Source organism: Malus sylvestris, chromosome 11 (assembly GCF_916048215.2).
Source record: "Malus sylvestris chromosome 11, drMalSylv7.2, whole genome shotgun sequence".
NCBI lineage: Eukaryota > Viridiplantae > Streptophyta > Magnoliopsida > Rosales > Rosaceae > Malus > Malus sylvestris.
In genome coordinates, this window is record NC_062270.1 from 17,437,718 (window position 1) to 17,456,487 (window position 18,770).

General features: G+C 38.4%; 2 pseudogenes; one reads left to right on the forward strand and one right to left on the reverse strand.

Annotated features, from left to right (window-relative positions):
* Nucleotides 1-10,860: 10,860 nt before the first annotated feature.
* LOC126590278 (uncharacterized) lies at nucleotides 10,861-16,143 on the forward strand (annotated as a pseudogene).
* Nucleotides 16,144-17,757: 1,614 nt separating this feature from the next.
* On the reverse strand, nucleotides 17,758-18,770 carry LOC126588748 (germin-like protein 9-3; annotated as a pseudogene).

The window sequence follows — 18,770 nt, forward strand, 5'->3', positions numbered from 1 at the left end:
GCTTCATCAATGGAGGGCAACCATAATTATCAAAAGCTTCACACACTCTTAAACCAGACAGTGTGAAGCAAAACCAATTTATGGTGCCAACAAGAGCTTCATCAATGAAGGGCAACCACAATTCTCAAAAGCTTCACACACTCTTGATCAAGACAATGTGAAGCAAAACCAATTTATAGTGCCAACAAAAGCTTCATCAAAGGAGTTCAACCACAATTCTCAAAAGCTTCACATACTCTTGATCAATACAGTGTGAAGCAAAACCAATTTATGGTGCCAACAAGAGCCTCATTAATGGAGGGCAAACACAATTCTCAAAAGCTTCACACATTCTTGATCAAGACAGTGTGAAGCAAAACCAATTTATGGTGCCAACAAAAGCTTCATCAAAGGAGTTCAACCACAATTCTCAAAAGCTTCACATACTCTTGAGCAAGACAGTATGAAGCAAAACCAATTTATGGTGCCAACAAGAGCTTCATTAATGGAGGTGATGCGAAAATTAACTTAACACACAAATTAACCCTCTTGTTGACAACTGTAGTATGGATAAGTAGGGATCGTTCTTAAACCGGGGATTATGAAGGATTGCTAAAACACTCTAAACTGACTCAAATATATAAGAAGAGGCTAAAAACACTTAACTAGACTCAAAGAACTCAAAACAAACTCAAAAGACTCAAAACAAGCTAAAAACCCTCAAATCTGCCTAAAAACACAAACTGGGCAGATTTGGACTCTAAACACTCTTTTGGACGAATTTTGGTTTTATGTTGATTCAAAACACTTAAATACATAAACTAAACAGATTCTAACTAATTAGACACTCTAAAGTAAATGGGGATTTGGTTTTGGAAGAAAATAAAGTAAAATAAAGCAAGAACTAGAACTAGACAGATTTGCATGAAAGTGATTGAATTAGATGGATGATGGGCTAGCTAGAGGGTTCTTCTCCACACATGACACACTTGCATTCAAATTGATTTCCAATTGCTTCTTTCAATAAACCATGAAACTCAATACCCCAGGTTAACCGTGACATCACTTTTTTAACCTTCATGTTCTCATTAAGTTATTGAATTGGATGGGAAAGCACATACAACAATTCAAAACATTCTCTAAAAGTCCCCTATGTGAAAAGCACAATAAAGGTACAATCAAAGATCATTAAGCTTCATGAAAATTATAAGCATTGACGAGGCATTCGTAACTATGATGAGCATGATACTCTTGCCAAGAATTCACTTAACGCGATCGTTTATAAGCGACCTCCACTACTTGTAAATATAAGTTTGTAACTATTAGGTGAAACTCCCTCATATTTTAGCTTCAAATCCTTGCATGAAAACTAAGTGTGCACTCTTAATAAACATAAAAAAATAAGTTATCAATCAAACAGTTAAGCAAATTGAATTCACAACTTATGAAATAACTATTGAAGGTAATCAATTCATTATGCAAGTATAATCATGGTTTTGAATAGCCCCCTAGCCAAGAAGGGCTTGGTTCCTCATGTTCACAAAACAAAGGAAAATAGATTTATACATTGTAAACAAAAGAAAGAAAACACCTAAACGCTCTAACGATCCAAATTGAACAGCAAGAACATTCAAGCACTTCTTCTTTCCTTCATTTGCTGCGGCACAAGGTTTGGTGGTGAGTTTAGGGGGTTATGGATGGTGTAGAAGGATGAGTTTATGGTTAGGATACGTGTATGGTGCGGCAAAGGTTGTTTTAGGTCAGAAACTATGGAGAATGGTGAAGGATGGATGCGGCAGAGTGTATGGAATGAATTCTGGCGTGAATGGGTGAATGAATATACCATTTAAGGCTGCAAAAAGGAAGTCTATTTAAGGTTTTCAGAAATTCAAACCCTAACTTATTTAGGTTAACAAAAATTAAGTCAAAAGCTTCTAGAAAAAGGAAACAAAATCAGAAAACTAAGGGAAAGTGTAAGGGATATGCGGCAAGGACTTAAATTAAAAGGGAATGTGTTTTAAATGCAAGGAATAGGAAAGAAGAGCTTTCCCTTGCACGGCAAGGGAAAGAAAAGGTCAAGGGAGGTGCGGCTGGATGTTTGGGAAATGGATAATGTCCTAAAAAGAAAGGGAAAGAGATTTAAGGCAGAAATTAGGAAAGAAAGTGTCTTCCTTGCATGGCAAGGAAGAGGAAAGGGGGACAACCCACGGCAAAGGTTTGTATGGTGCAAGGAACCCTTAATTTGTGTCCTAAAATGCATAAGAAACCTTCAAGGTTGCTGGAACTTAGGGACATTTAGGATTAGGAAAGATCAAACCAAAATAAGAAACCTTGGCTTAACTTTCCTACTTCAAGTAGGAATCCTCACATCTTTAGGTCTTCAATTTCGTCCATTCCTTTAGCTCCAAACATGTGATATTCATTCCAAGCCCAAAATTGCTCCAAAAAGCTCCAAAATGCACTTCTTTGCTTCATTAATCATTTGGACCTATAAACACACGAAAATGGCTTAAAGTGCATGAGAACTAACAACATAATTGCAAGAAAACAAGCTAACTAAGTGGCATAGATATGCTCCTATTAGGAGGGCAACCACAATTCTCAAAAACTTCACACACTCTTGATCAAGATAGTGTGAAGCAAAACCAATTTATGGTGCCAACAAGAGCTTCATCAATGGAGGGCAACTACAATTCTCAAACCTTCGAGGCAAATTCAAGACTGTTCGAAGCAAATTCAATTTATATGGTTCATCCAAACCTTCGACTACTACAAGGTGTGGCTTGCATCACAATCTCTTGCTCAACAGTGTGGAAGCAAAATTTGTATATGTTGTCTCTCCCACATTTTCAAATTTCTAGTTTCCTAAAAAAAAAAAAACAAAAAAAAAATTGGGAAATTCAACAAAGCTTCATCAATGGAGGACAACTACAAATTCTCAAAAGCTTCAACTATTTTGATCAAGATAGTGTGAAGCAAAATCAATTCGTGGTACCCAACAAAGCTTCACCACAAAAGCTTCATCAACAAAAGCTTCATCAATGGAGGACAACTACAAATTCTCAAAAGCTTCACACTATCTTGATCAAGATAGTATCAAGATAGTGTGAAGCAAAATCGATTCATGGTACCCAACAAAAGCTTCAACTCCAAAGCTTCACCTACAAAGTTTCAACTCCAAAGCTTCACCTACAAAAACTTCACTCATAAAAGCTTCACCCACCACAAAAGCTTCACTTACAAAAGCTTCACACATAATAGCTTCACCTACAAAAGCTTCACCCATAAAAGCTTCACCAACAAAAGCTTCACCCACCACAAAAGCTTCACCCACCACAAAAGCTTTACCCACAAAAGCTTCATCCACCACAAAAGCTTCACTAACAAAAGCTTCCCCCACCATAAAAGCTGCACCCACAAAAGCTTCCCCATCACAAAAGCTTCACCAACAAAAGCTTCCCCCACCACAAAAGCTTCACCTACAAAAGCTTCACCCATAAAAGCTTCACCCACAAAAGCTTCACCCACCACAAAAGCTTCACCAACAAAAGCTTCCCCCACCACAAAAGCTTCACCTACAAAAGCTTCACCCATAAAAGCTTCACCCACAAAAGCTTCACCCACCACAAAAGCTTCACCAACAAAAGCTTCCCCCACCATAAAAGCTTCACCCACAAAAGCTTCACCCACCACAAAAGCTTCACCAACAAAAGCTTCCCCCACCACAAAAGCTTCACCTACAAAGCTTCAACACAAAAGCTTCACACTATCTTAATCAAGATAGTGTGAAGCAAAATTAATTCATGGTACCCAACAAAGTTTCAACCTCAAAACTTCACCTACAAAGCTTCACCTATAAAGCTTTATATATATATATTTTTTTTTTCTTTCGGAAATTCGAAAATTAAAAAAAAAAAAAAAAAGGCCTAGGGCTTCCTCTTCTTTGGGCCTAACAACTTTCATAACAAATATATATGAAAGAGAAGTTTTGGGCTACCACTTAGAAAGGACAATGGTGAAGTTTTGTTACTTTGGAAACTTGGCTACTAGCAAGACACCTCATTCGTCAACTCCCTCGACCGGAGACTTGGGGGACCCCTACCATATGCTACTGCACCTTGATACTTGGAAGTCTCACGACCACTCAGTGACTTAGATTTTTTCAAGTCTCCAACCGAGAAGTTTTCCTCACTCGAGAAATTAAGGGAGCACTACCTCAACCTACATGCTTCACTCACAAAGCTTCAACATACAAGATTCAACAAAAGGAAAAATTCAAAGAACTTAGTGAAGAAGGCGTTGGTGTATTTAACATAATACGTTGAAATGAAGCAAAGCTTGTTTATTGATATCTCCGATAAGTTACAAATATCTACATATACATGAATCAAAATAAACAAACAAGAGGGAGCCTTCACAAAGGTTTCTCAGGAGAAGTCTCAGCAGTCGGCAGAGCCCTATAAAGATGAGGCACCAAAGGGTGATTATTCGGAGCCTCATTACTAGGTAGAACCCCAGAAGGAGGAGGCACCAAAGGTTGATCATTTGGAGCTTCATTATGCGGTACAGCCCCAGAAGATGAAGACAATAAATGCCTTTGGAACAAATCCACAAACCTCTGATGATCAAGTAAAATATGACCATCAGATTCCTGCAGCTGGTCGAGCTTCATCTTCATGTTTGTAGCATAGTCATGTGCGAGCCTGTGCAACTGTTTATTCTCATGCTTGAGCCATCTGATCTCCTGTTTGAGACTTATCACTTTAGCCGCTAATGATTCAACTTGGCGGGTTCGAGAAAATAGGCATTGGGCCATATTAGACACAGAACCTGCACACTGAACACTGAGAGCTAGATAATTCTTAACAGCCAACTCATTAGATCGTTTGGAAAGTAGTCTGTTATCTTTGGGAGTGAGAAGGTTTCTGGCCACCACTGCAGCGGTCATAACATTCTTCATCACAGAGTCCTTAACGGTAAGAGGACCAGTAGGGGATAAGAAGGATGGGCGCCATATGTTTTCTTGAGAAGGCATGGCTGCCTCTTCACCAAAGTTCAAGTCAAAACGACGGTCGGATGGGCAGACATTCTCAGAAATGATAAAGGAGAAATGAGGTGCAATAAATATTTGAAGTAAAGGGAAAATTCCTACAAGAAATAACTCTCTGAATGTACTTCTTGCACACAATTGGTGCCCTTATAAAAGAAAGGGCAACATGATTGTTGGTTCAAAAATCAAAGAGGCACCACTTTCCACACGCAACATCTGCTTCTCGGGTACCATAGATAACTTTGCCAAAGATCTCTGAACAAAGTTTAGACACATAAATTTTGAAGGTCCAGCTACCCTACTATTACCCACAAGGGTAAATGAACAACACCACTGCTTGATAACTAGAAAGTCTTAATGTGTATCAACCTTCGTGCTCCGTGGCAAGGCAGATTGGCAAAAATGCCCAACCTTTACTCACATTCGAGAAAACACTCCCAACAAGATTGCTTGCTAAAAAATCGAAGAGGCACCGCCCTCTGAATCTCGAGAGCCATACTTTCAATAGGATTACTTTCTAAAAAATCGAATAGACACTGCTCTTCAAATCTCAAGAGTCAGACTCCTAACATGATTGCTTTCTCAAAAATCGAAGACGCACTGCTCTCCGAATCTCGAGAGCCAGACTCCCAACAAGATTACGTGCTCAAAAATCGAAAAGGCACCGTCCTCCGAATCTCGAGAGCCAGACTCCTAACAAGATTACTTTCTCAAAAATCGAAGAGACACTACTATCCGAATCTCAAGAGTCAGACTCCCAACATGATTGCTTTCTCAAAAATTGAAAAGGCACCTTTCTCTGAATCTCGAGAGCCAAATCCTCGATAGGATTGCTTGTTCGAAAACCGAAGAGGCACCACTCTCCGAACTTTGAGAGCCAGATTTCCTTGGATAAAGCTTGTTTGCAATCTTCACACGCAACATCAGCTTTCCAGATACCACAGACCACTTTTTCAAAGTGCTCTGACAAAGTTAAAACACGTGAAGCTTGCAGCTCCCACTACATTGCTATGACCAAGAAAGGTAAAGGAATATCACTGCTACTTGTTGTTAGGGAGACTCCTATATATGTCGACTTCCATCCTCTACAGCCAGGCAGACTTGCAAATAAAAAAAATGCTCAACTTTTCTTCACATCCGAGAGGGCACTCTCAGCAGAGTCTCTCGAAATACTCAGCTTCTTTTCCTCTCGATAATACCTCTGCAAACAAGCCACACCAGAGCAAGAGTATCTCATATCATCAGGGTAAAACAAGAGTATCCCATATCATGTTTTTTCCCTGTCTTTTCCTTTGGCCTTGTTCTTACCTGTAAGACAAGGAGAAAAAGAGCAATCAGTCAGCACTTGAAATCAAGCTTCCAGTCAGGAACTAATTGCCTAGAACCCCTTGCCTGATTACTTACCTGGCATTGCTCTCGAGTACTCATCTTCAACATCTTATGCTTCCAAAGAAGATACCACATCTGCCTGAGGAACAGATAGAGCAAGTAAGAAGGATACAAGGAAGCATGTGGAGACAAGCGTAACAGAACACGTGCCGATACATCCATTACTTTGTCAACAGCAAAAGTATCCCATATCATTAGGGTCGACCATACTCTAGATTTGATGGACTTGTTTTGACCCTCAAATTCTTGAGTCGGCCTTATACTCTGGAGGAAACCAGAAAACCCTTCAGCCTAGTTCAAGAATAAGCTTGTGGAAAGTTACTTCTTCAAAAGCAAAAGTATCTCATATCATCTCTTCTCCATTTGCTTCTCCTTATCTTTGTTGCTGTTTACGACACAAGGAGAAGGAAAATAATCAACCGTAAGCCGAAGTCGAACCTCCGATCCAGGTTGCTTGCTTGGAAGTCTGATTGCTTACCTTGTGCGTTACCTTCTTCTGCAAATCTCCTAGCTCAGCGACTTGGGGGACTCCTACTATAAGGTTTGTATCGCACTTGACCAAGCCCGAAACTACAAGTAAGCTTCAAGTGAAATTAATACATTACCTTGTGCATCTTTATCGGTTAAAGATACTGCCCCTGGATGGAGGAAAAGTATTCCAGAGAAGATGCCACATCTACATATGAGACAGATAAGGCAAGTGAAAATGATACTACACTTCGGTACTTAGAAGTTTCGTGATTACTCAATAGCTTGGATCTTGCAAGTCCCCAACTGAGGAGCTTCCCTCACTCGGGAACTTAGGGGAGCATTGTTTGTACCATACTTGACCAATCTCGAAACTACTAAGCACCAGTCAACGTTATATCGTTAAGGACCCAGAAGAGTTTCCCTCCAACCAGGAGGCCAATAACAGCGCGACACGTGTCGACATTAGAAGCCAATCATAGCACGACACGTGTTAACATCAGAAGCTAATCACAACATGACACATGTCAATGTCAGAATGAAACTAGAAACTCTTTTCTATAAATAGAGATCATTCTCTCACAATATTTCCTAATGTCATTTATACAAAATCATTCACTAGTACTTACTAAAGGAGAGCTTGAACCTATATACTTGTGTAAACCCTTCACAATTAATGAGAACTCATCTACTCCGTGGACGTAGCCAATCTAGGTGAACCACGTACATCTTGTGTTTGCTTCCCTATCCCTATCCATTTACATACTTGTCCACACTAGTGACCGGAGCAATCTAGCGAAGGTCACAAACTTAACACTTTCTGTTGTACCAAAGTCCTCACTGATTTTGTGCATCAACAGTATTGTCTCATCCCATCCCATGCACAAACATTGTACCAAACAACAAACGGAACATGGGTAAGTTAGTCATTTAACCTTTTGGTTCGGTTCCGTTCTGTCCTGCGCGTACCAAACATAACATGGAACCTCTGCTCTGTTTCATCCTACGCGTACCAAACATAACACAGAACCTCTGTTCTGTTTTATCCCATCCTGTTTTGTCCCGTCCAGTCTGCATACCAAATGGTACCATAGAGACTTGCATGCCTAAGTCATGGAAACCAATCCCAATTGCATTGTGACTTTGAGTCTTTATTTGTTGCTGTCGACCACACACTTATCCCATGCATAATCACAATAATAAAAGAAGCTTTGAAAACTTTATCCTATATGCACCTAAGTCCAAGCCTTATCACATCAATCAAAGCTTGATCCCATCTTTTCCATCCTGACATTCCAATACAATATTTTTCAAAGATTCAATCTAATTGCATCATCACCATCAGCCTATCATGACTACCATATCCCAGCCATGCCATGTGATAAAAGTCCTCAGCTCGAACTGTATTGTTTACTTCCAGTTCATAGATATAGTTTGCATCCCATTCATCTTGGATAAGAAAACGTTAAGATAATTCCATATTAAAAGATAATTAAAAGAAATCATAATATTACCCCTTAACAATAATAAAATTATTTGTACTTTCCATCTGACGGTTGGGAGCTATACTCACTCAACGACCTTGATTGCCCGGGCCGATGATGTAATTTTAGGTCCAAACTACGGTGGAAGAGAAGGTGGAGGATTGCTCGAAGTGGCCCTGAGGGAAGTAGTAAACCCTAGAGTGGAGGGATGGGATTTGGACGGAGTTTCCAGCGCAGGCCCTCCAAATTTTGGGGTCGATCGAACAGCGGTGAGAGTGGGAGTGAGGCTGATGGGGCGTAAGCATATTGGATTTTTGGAGCTAGGGATTATAAAGAGAGAGGTAGTGTGTCTGATTTGGGGGTAGGCTTGGCTGGGGAGAAGGGGGTAGGGAAGATGAAGAGGATTTCTGGGCTTTATATATATATATATATATATATATATATATATATATATATTTTATTTATTTATTTATTTATTTATAATTTTTCTTTAATTAATTAATTTAATATTTTAAAATTTTTATTAAGTGTTTAGCCACGTGCCATAAATGTGGCGGCTACGTCAGCACAAATAGGGACCCCTTATTTGCCACGTCATCACTTAACGGTTAACTTAACAGATTTTTTAACGGTTGTATGAAATTGAAAAAAAAAATACTAAATATATGAGATTGAAATATTTTAAAGATGTTGTATGAGGTTGTAATTGCACCGAAACCTGAGGGCTAAAATGTAATTTACCCATTAAGTTACAAGACTCAATTTTTTTATGGATATTGGAATGTAAGCAACAAAAGGTTCTTTGTTTAAATTCTCTAATCTCCATAAGCTCAGCTGCTAGTATAGGAGCCGTGGATCGCTAACACAATTTTATTTTTTATTTTTTATTTTCTCTAAAGGTCATGTTCTGACAAAAAAAGAAATAAAAAGAAATTGAACTTGTGAACTTGTAGGAATCGGTCTGTTTCGAACGGGTCAAGTTAGACCCGATTTCAGTTTAGTTTTCTATATTCGACCCTGTTCGGCCCGGTCGTGCTTACCACTAACTTAGAACCCTAATTAGGGCAGAAACAAAGACAAGAGAGTCCCAATGCGAGAGTACTCGAAATCCCAGAACAAAACTGTAATGGCGAATTTGTAAGTGAGAAATCTTAGGATCGATTCTCGCCAGAAGCAAATTTGAACCACATTATTACTAGCCTATTGTGAGACTTAAACCACACATTTTTCTTAGTGCAAATAATATCGTTTGTTAAAAAACAATTTGGGGTTTTTATCATAAATGATCCCTGGAATTGAACCACTCCATCAAGATGATCCTTGAAATTTAAAATCAATTAATATAGTCCCTAAGAATAGATGTAGCAAATCAATGTGGTCATTTTGTTACAATCCCGTTAAAAATTATGTTATGTGTTGATGTGTCATATAAGTGAGTCTCACAAGTCTAATTAAATATTAGCATATAAATTAAAAATATTTAAATAATATTATTTTTTATGTCAAAATAAAAATTAGGGTAAATTACACAAAACTACCTCAACTATTGGGTCAATTACAATTTCATACCTCATCTTTAAAACATTTCAATATCATACCTTATCTTCAAATTTGTTGCAATGTCATACCTTCCATCAGTTTGTTTGTCAATTCCTTCGTTAAATGCTGACGTGGCTTGAGGCGGGACACACTCTCTATTAAAAAATAATTAAATATTTAAAAATTAAAAAATAAAATCATTGAATAAATTTTTTTAAATGAGGGACCCACCTCTACAAACCCATCACCCATCCACCCGTGTCTCCCCCTCCTCCTCTTCCTCCACAAAACTACCTTACCCTTCTTCTCCAGTTCACCCGCATCTTGCCACTACCATCTTTCTCACATCCCGGCCCGGGTCCACCACATCTGGGGCCCGTTCCACCACCGTAGCACGATATTGTCTGCTTTGGGTTTACCATTCCCACACTGTTTTGTTTTTAGGAACTCACGAGCAACTTCTTAGTGGGTCACCTATCCTGGGAGTGTTGGAATTTCATCAAACAATTTCCATGCACAAAAATACTTCCTCATAAATTTACCCACAAGATACCAACTAACCCATCCAAATTTATCTTTCAGGTATGCAACATAGTTATTAGTCAAAATAGAAGGGAATTTAGCTTCCGAAGTTGCTAAAATGATACTCAAATTAAGAACTACCTCAGGTTTAGTGTCCGTAGTATCGGAGATCGAGTGCTCATGAAGTAGGCGGGGAGTAGAGGTCATCGTCGAAGCATGAATCCTTCTCTTCAATTCTGGCAGAGAAGCTGTGGCTGCAGTGGAATTGTTCGACTGTGGCTTGACGGCCGAAGTTGTTAGTGCTCGCAACAACCATGAAGATGAGAGCAGCGGTGGAGCTTGGATTGTCGTCAGAATAAGTTGCAATTGGGCTCCTCCAGCACATATTGGGCTTTGAGGTAGCTGGATAGGCTCAATTGCAGGAGAAACATGATGATCAGTGGCAGGAGGGGCATAGATGCCTTCCCCGGCACTTCGAAAGTGCAGCTCTTTACGAAATTTGTCGAAATAGGCAGGAAGCTTGGTTGCAAAAGCCTTTTCGATAGCAGCATCAATGAGGGAAGGTAGCGAGGCCAATGTAGCCTCCAAGGAAGTAACACGATCTTCTAGGGAAGAGAAACGAGGGGCAGCGGTTTGGCGGGTGTGCACAAGAGGGAAACCAGGATTCGAGAAGGATGATACCAATGATAAGATCCAAATCTCTCAGCCCTTAATCAACCTGCAAGTAACACATAAGATAGAGAGGAAGAGGGAAGGAAGATGAAGGAGCAGAGCTCCAAATATTTTTGTATTTAATTTCATTTGTGTAAATTCTCATCTCCTTTGTTTTCTGGGAGCTGGGCTCCTTTAATACAAACTCTACCCCTTAAAATTCCAGTTGGCATATTTAACAGTCCTTAATACTAAAAACTAAAGCATAAAACCTCCCATTAACACTCTAAATCATCGATTAAGACAATCACAATTGAGACCTATTATGGGTTCATAACAACAACACTCTGGAGGCTACAACAACACTCTGGAGGCTCAATCACAAGGCTCTCTCCGACGTACGTACGGCGTCGTCTTTGCCCTGTCTTTCTCTTGATTTCGTATGGGATTATTGTCAATTTTACAAATTTCATTTTATGGGTACAATTAAATTGTGATTTGCAAAAATGGGCAGGTTTCATGCTTGGGCGAGTTGAAGAGCTTGGAGAGTTTCGACCTCAGCTTCAACAAAACCTCACTTCTCTCAAGGTAATTGATCGATTAGCCGTCTTCTTTTTTGTGATGTGAATTTTGTGGAAGCTAAATTTGTGTGCTTGAAAATCAGGGGTTGAAGTCATGTGTCAATTGGAAATGGCTATCTGTCGCGAATAATAAGCTGCAGAACCTCAACGGAATTGAGGGATTCACTAAGCTCACTGTAAGTACCAACTGTTTTCTACTTTTGATTTTAGTCAAAATGTGGGTGTTGGAAGTTCCTTTTAGCTACTTGATATTAGCGGAATATGGATGTCGAACTTTGTTGAGGGTAGTGCATCATTTAGCCTGGACTAGTTACAGAAGCTCATTTAGTGGGAAATTTTGAAATTTCAATTGGTCTATCTTGGTCAGGCGGTATTTTTATACTACCGTACTCCTTGTTGTTCAGACCGGAAACTTGATAAACATATGGCCATTATGGTGTTCAAGTTTTCTGTCACATCCAATGATTAGGATTTTCTAACCTAATAGTTTTCTTTCTCATGTACTTGCTTGTGCTTTATGGAGAAATTATTTCGTAAACAGCACAAAGCAAGAAATCATGGCTACTAAGTTTACATATATTAAGTTCCTTTCTGTTAATTACATGCCATTTTGCATGTATAAGAATAAGAGCTTATACCCAGGGCAGGGTTCTAGCTCACATGGGTCTTTCATTCAAAACTATATCTTGCAGTGCTATGTAGTATTGTTATCATGCTTGATATGTTTTTGAATGGAAGACTCATGTGTGCTACAACCAGGGAAATCTTGTAAGACAAAAAAAGTTGATATTAAGAATGTGCTATTGTATTATGGTTACATCATATCAAAGGTGATTTGAAAATCAGTATATAGAGTATGTCAAACTCTATCCTAAGAAGCCATAATTTGTGGCTTCGTTGGCTTGGGTCACAACTTGATAAATCGTAGACCTACTGTCAGCTACTTTCTCCTGTAGTATGAGGAGGGTTAGCTCCAGGTAAATAAATGAAATTGATAGAAAACACTTCAAAACTAGAGTGAATAAAGATGAAATAATTATACTACACAAGGAAATTTATGACTAGATTAGACAAAGGAAAAGAAAAAAAGACATAGAATAAAAGTTATAACAGTTGGAAGGATTGAACTAACCTGATGGTGTGTTTTGAAGTCTTTGTTGGCACTTAGGATAAAAGTGAAGAACAAAAAATCTCTAGTTTTCCCCTGCTTGTATCTGTTTGTAGGGGAAAATATGGGGAAAAAGGATTTTTAAGGACTTATCTAGGATATAATGTATTTAAACAGCTCTCAGCTTCTCAAATCTGAGAAGTAAAAGGTAGGCCTTGATAGAGGTTGGTCCTCTTTCACTTCTTTGTTTCCCCACTTCGCAGAAACACTTTTTTAGACAGCTTACAAACAAGAATGCTGATAGTTTATATTTGTAGAAATTTGTTCATTTGAGTTCTTTCATTCCTTTTAAATAATTGGCTATTGACCAAGTCAAGATAATTCTATAATCAGTAAATCCACAATTTGGGTTCTAGAGTCACTTTGTTCAATCTTTGTAATCAGGTGTTAAATGCTGGCAACAATAAGCTTAAGGCGATGGATGAGGTCAAGTCTATTGTGAGCTTACGTGCAGTAATTTTGAATGGTGAGATTTTGTTTGAACATTTTGTGAAATATCATTTGGGCTCATCCTTCATCCTTTACATTTTGCTGTTTGTGAAACAAATTAAAAATGGAATGACATACAAAAGGGGATACCCAAGCGAACTAAATGGACACCCATAAAAAGCAAGGCTAGTAGTATTAATGACACCATAGTAGAATGTTCTTATGATAGAAAACCTTTTTAGCATGGTAGGTAGAACCGTAAGAACATTTTCTCGCAACGATAAGAGCAAGAAAGCAATGGCTTCAAACCCAAGAAACCATTCTGATATAAGAGAGGAAATAGCTTAAATTCATGATATCCCAAGTCAAGTGGGCCAATTATGGTGAATAGTAGTATTGGAGGATATGTATTTGCCACACTGGAAGGTAGTGACTACTTAAAGTACTCTCTCTCTTGCTCTCTCTCCCAGTTTCTCATTTTATCTTCTGGGTTTTGTAGATAATGAGATTGCTTCAATTTGCAGACTTGAACTGTTGAGAGAACTGAACACTCTTGGTATGCGTTCTAAAGTTTTTTTTCCTTCCTGAATTCAATAATGACATTACTTTTAGTTTTATTGTAATAAAGATAACCAATTTTGTATACGGACTGTTTTTATCTTATTTTATTTGAAGTGGATAAAAGGTAGGATATAAAACATGAGGTGGAGATCCTTTCATGGAGTGTCTTTCTGTAGTTACCTTTGTTTAGAGGTGAAATTCAAATTTATTAACATGTATGGGGTCACCTAGATAGCAGTTTCTCATTAGTTTGTTACATTTCTCGGTGGAGTTTTGTTCAGAATAAATCTGAATGAAAAGCCACAATTTCCCCCATTTTCTTTTTCTCACACTACAAAGCTGATAACCTCATATTGTGTTGGTTTTTTTTTTCCTGCTATTCTTGTTCATGATTCATAATTATCAAGAAATATAAAATTTTTTGTTCATGATTGATATGAATTCTGCTCTTTTACTTTGGGACTTTTCTGTAGTTCTTTCTAGAAATCCGATCCATGACATTGGTGATTCTTTGAAGAAGATGAAATCTATCACAAAGGTAAGCATTTTTCTGGTGATTGATTGTCCTTTGTGATAATTTCAGTTAAATTTAGCTAAACCCTTGAAATTTTCTTGGTTTCAGCTTACTCTCTGTCACTGCCAACTTCAGACTATAGAGGCTTCGCTCAAGTTCTGTATTGAACTGAAAGGGCTCCGTCTTGCTCATAATGATATTAAGGTTTGTTTTCTGCTGATTGGTTTACCTGTTGGAAAACATTGTACATTTTAAAATACCGTTTTCTTGTAATTACCTCCTACCCTACTCAACTGTTGTAATTATTTCCTTTAATGATTACGCAGTGATTTCCTCTACTGTTTCTTCACAAGTGTTGAAAACTAATTTTGTTCAAGTAGCTAAGTTTGATAACTGTGTGTTGCCTGGTTTTGTATGCTATGATGCTCTCTCTTTCTCACTTACTCACTCACCCACCGTCTCTGTGCATGCTACTCAGAGTCTCCCAGCCGAGTTGGCTTTTAATAAGAAGCTCCAGAATTTGGACGTGGGTAATAATGTGATCACAAGATGGTCAGATCTGAAGGTTAGATCCAATGACCTGGAACTTTTGTTTCTCTATATTTCTTTTATCTTATGGGAATATTTTTTGGCCCTGATTCTTGGTATTCTGAGGTAGGTAATCAATTCATTGGTCAATCTGTGGAATCTCAATCTGCAAGGAAACACTGTTGTTGAAAAGGATAAATTAGTAAAGAAGGTACTAGTTGTTGTCCTAGTCATTTTTTATTTTTAGATCTCTATTCTGACACTAGATTACCCTTGTTAAATTTACTTATAGAAACAATGTTACTGTAGATTAAAAAGATGTTGCCGAACCTCCACGTATTCAATGCAAGGCCCATAGATAAATACATCAAGAATGAAAAGGGCGCTGGAGTTGATGAAGATGATTCTTCACTTAATACTGCTAGCAAGTAAGAAACTCAAACAGAAGAGCCAAAATATAGAGATTTCAAACATCGTGCAATGGGTGAAACCAACGGTGATATTGAAAATGCTAGTCATTCTGATACAAAGAAATCGAAATGGAAAAGGCAGGGATCAAAAGACAACACCTCAAACAATGTTGTTGTTGTCGAGGGGGATGAAAAAAGAGATCCCGTCAAGAAAAAGAACCGCAAACATCAAGTGCAAAATGAAGATGATCGTGGTAATCTTGAGAATACTGGGGATTTTGAGAAAGCATCGCAACAGAAGAAGCAGAAAAAGAGTTCAGCCCATACAGAAGACAATACCAGGGTTGGAAAGAAATCAGAGAAATCCAAGGTGAGAAAAGGTGACCTTGATGTTATCGATGATGCAGATACACCATTTTTGAAGCTTTTTTCTGTTGATGCTAAGGTTGCTGGTGAAAAAAAGGCTAAGGACAAGGTAATAGAATTGGGTGGCTTAGTAACTTTCCCTTGAAAGAGTAAAAGAGCAAAAACCTTGGCCTCCACCAATTCTACTCTACGGCCGTCGCATGTTGATGAAATTGGAACAGGCGAGCCATCAACATGGGGTGATGGTTAGATTAATGGTTGTGGATGCAGATGCTTGGAGCCCATGAAATTTTGTGTTGAGCTGGTGTCTAGATTGTACCTCTTCTCGACCTCAGAGTTTTCGTTTTTGAGATGCAGATGTACTGGCTATGTGTAAAATCTAGGTTTAGGAAACTTGCATCCAGGCAGCAAAGAGTATAATGTGTAGGATAACTTTTCACATTTACCCTTGTGTTCTATAACTTTTCACCATTTACCCTATAAAAGTTTAACCTTTTGCTTGCATTCCTTTCTGTCAAGTTATGATTTTTACCATTCTAGAGACAACAATCCTTGAGCATTGATCAGTGGAGATCAAGGAGGGTTTTGAACTACTTGCTTTATAATTAGAATTTTCTTTCATACTGGTTACATGGGAACTCACACGCTATAAAGCAAACCTAGCTAACCTCACACGTTAAAAGTCGGTTAGAGTAGTGTGTTCCCTCTACCACCTTAAAAAAATGACCTAGTGAAGCACTCTGCATGCGAGGCTACTGCATGCATATATAAAACTGCTAAGCGGAATGAAAGTACCACCAGTCACCAACCAGAGTCCCAGTTTCGGCGCGCATCATAGGAGGCATTGAAGGTGACTTTTAAAAAATCTAGGCGTCGGTCGGACCCAATGAACACGCTCCACCAACGTCCGAGCTCTTTTCCGATGTTCGTTAGCCAGTGCCAGCTCTGAGAATTTGGGATGTTAGGCAAGCATTTGAAGTGGGGTCATATAGTTCTCAGAATCCCGATCTTTTGTACATATATGTATAAAGAAATTTCGCTAAATACATATAAAAAAAAAGGTCTATGCCTACTTCAAATACACCTACATAAAGGCAAGTAACAAACACAATAAAAATACCAAACTATCCATACCATAGAAAAAAAGTCCCAATAACTCAAAAACAAAAAACTATAAAAAAAGATAAAATTTTCTCTTCGATTACCTTATGAATTTGCAGTCAAGAGTCTAAATTGAGAATTGAGAGTTTTGTCTATTTGAGAAGGGAACCGATTAGAATAAACAAGGGTCTTTAGGATTAGGTGTTTGTTTGGGGAATGTGGCAATGGCCAAAGGGCTTAACCGTTTACGGTTTGGTGTAGGAAGTACGGCAAAAGAAGTAAACAAGTTTATTTTTCAAGTTCATTCATTATATAGAGCAATTAAATCATCGAAATATCATGCTCAGCTACTCAACCCAATGTTCTATTGTATTTAGACAAAGACTCAAAGTTTGCAAACTTTCTATTTGAGTTGACACAAGGTTTGTAATACATATATATATATATAATAAAATAAAATAAAATAAAATAAAATATTGGGGCCCTCCGGAGTGGGGGCCTAAGGCGGTTGCCTATTCAAGCTACCCTTAGGGCCATCTTGCTTACAGAAGAGGTCTTAACATTTATTTTATTTTATTTTTATAGATCCCCTACTAAGAGAGATTGCCGGTTGTCGGACTTGAATCTAGGCTTTGGTTTAGCAAAGAGAACGATTCTTACCAGTTCAACTAACCCTCGTTGGCTTACCTTTTAGTTTTATTCTGTGTTAAGAGTTAGAGGAAAAAGAAGAGTTGAGAAAGGGAGAGGTGGTGGGAGGTTTAAAAGAATTGATTATCAAGTAGGTGCAATTCTAAATCATAATTTATTGTAAAACTGTTAGTTTATTGCTTTCTTCTTTACTCGATTTCTCCACAATTATTCTAACTAAGCTTTAAGTTTTATGAATCAGACGTGCGCTTTCTTTTTACTTTTATACTGAATTGTAAAATCAAAATATTTCTTTTAATACAAAACCAAAATAATTTTTTTTTAATACAAAACCAAAATATCAATCCACCACAAATAATAAACATAGTCGACAATAAATTATTTATGGCAAACAATGTAATACGGGTTAATGGCACACCCTTCGAACACATTATTGGTAATTATTCAACAAACAATGAAATACTGGTCATCGACTCTTTGGTTATGCGACTATCTTGACGGCTTGGGAGCAAGACCGGCCTTGAGCTTCTGAATGGTGCCAACATCAGTCTTGAAGGAGATAGCCAACACATTGTCGTCGATGCCGGTGGTGAACAAGGTGGAGGGGATTGATACAGTTCCTGCATTTGCACTTCCAAATGCAGAAATTGCTATGGCTGGGTTTTCTGCATCAGCGTTGTACTGGAAGTGTGCAAGTCCCCTGGGAAACACAAACAGGTCACCTGTCTGAAGCGTCTGCGTAAAGAGGTTGTTTTTGGTGTCAACGAAACCGACTTCAAGGGTACCGCCAATGAGGAAAAGTAGCTCAGCAGAGCGAGGATGAGTGTGTGGTGGGTTGGTAGTGCCATTTGGGAACTGAAGGACGGCATACGAAACACTCTGCCCATTAAGAGCAGGGAATTCAGCCAAGGATGCCTTCATAACCTTGAAGGCTGTGGGAGGGTCGGCTCCAACAAGGGCACGAAAGCCAGTGTATGTAAAGAAGTTTCCATCTAATGTTCCATTTTCATTTGGAGGCACTATGAAGTCAGTAATAATGTCCGGGTCTCCGGCCATTGCCATTTGAACAATGGCAAATGAAAAAAATTAATAGTGAGAGGAATCTGAGGCTGGAAGTTCTGGAGGCCATTGTTGAAACCTGATTAACTGAATATGAGTTGGATGAGATATTTGTGCTTCTAGGGACTATATATAGGGTGCTGGTTGTGTCGATTCTAAAGACAAGGCAACGGCATTCGAATATATTAATATGTTGCTGCAGGCCTTCTTGTAGTTCCAGGTTACAATATTAGTTTATCTCGTGCCAACTTAGACGAATAATACGATGTTTCCTTGTAGTTACAGTAAGGAACGATGAAAGTTAGAGCTTTAGCTTCTCTTGA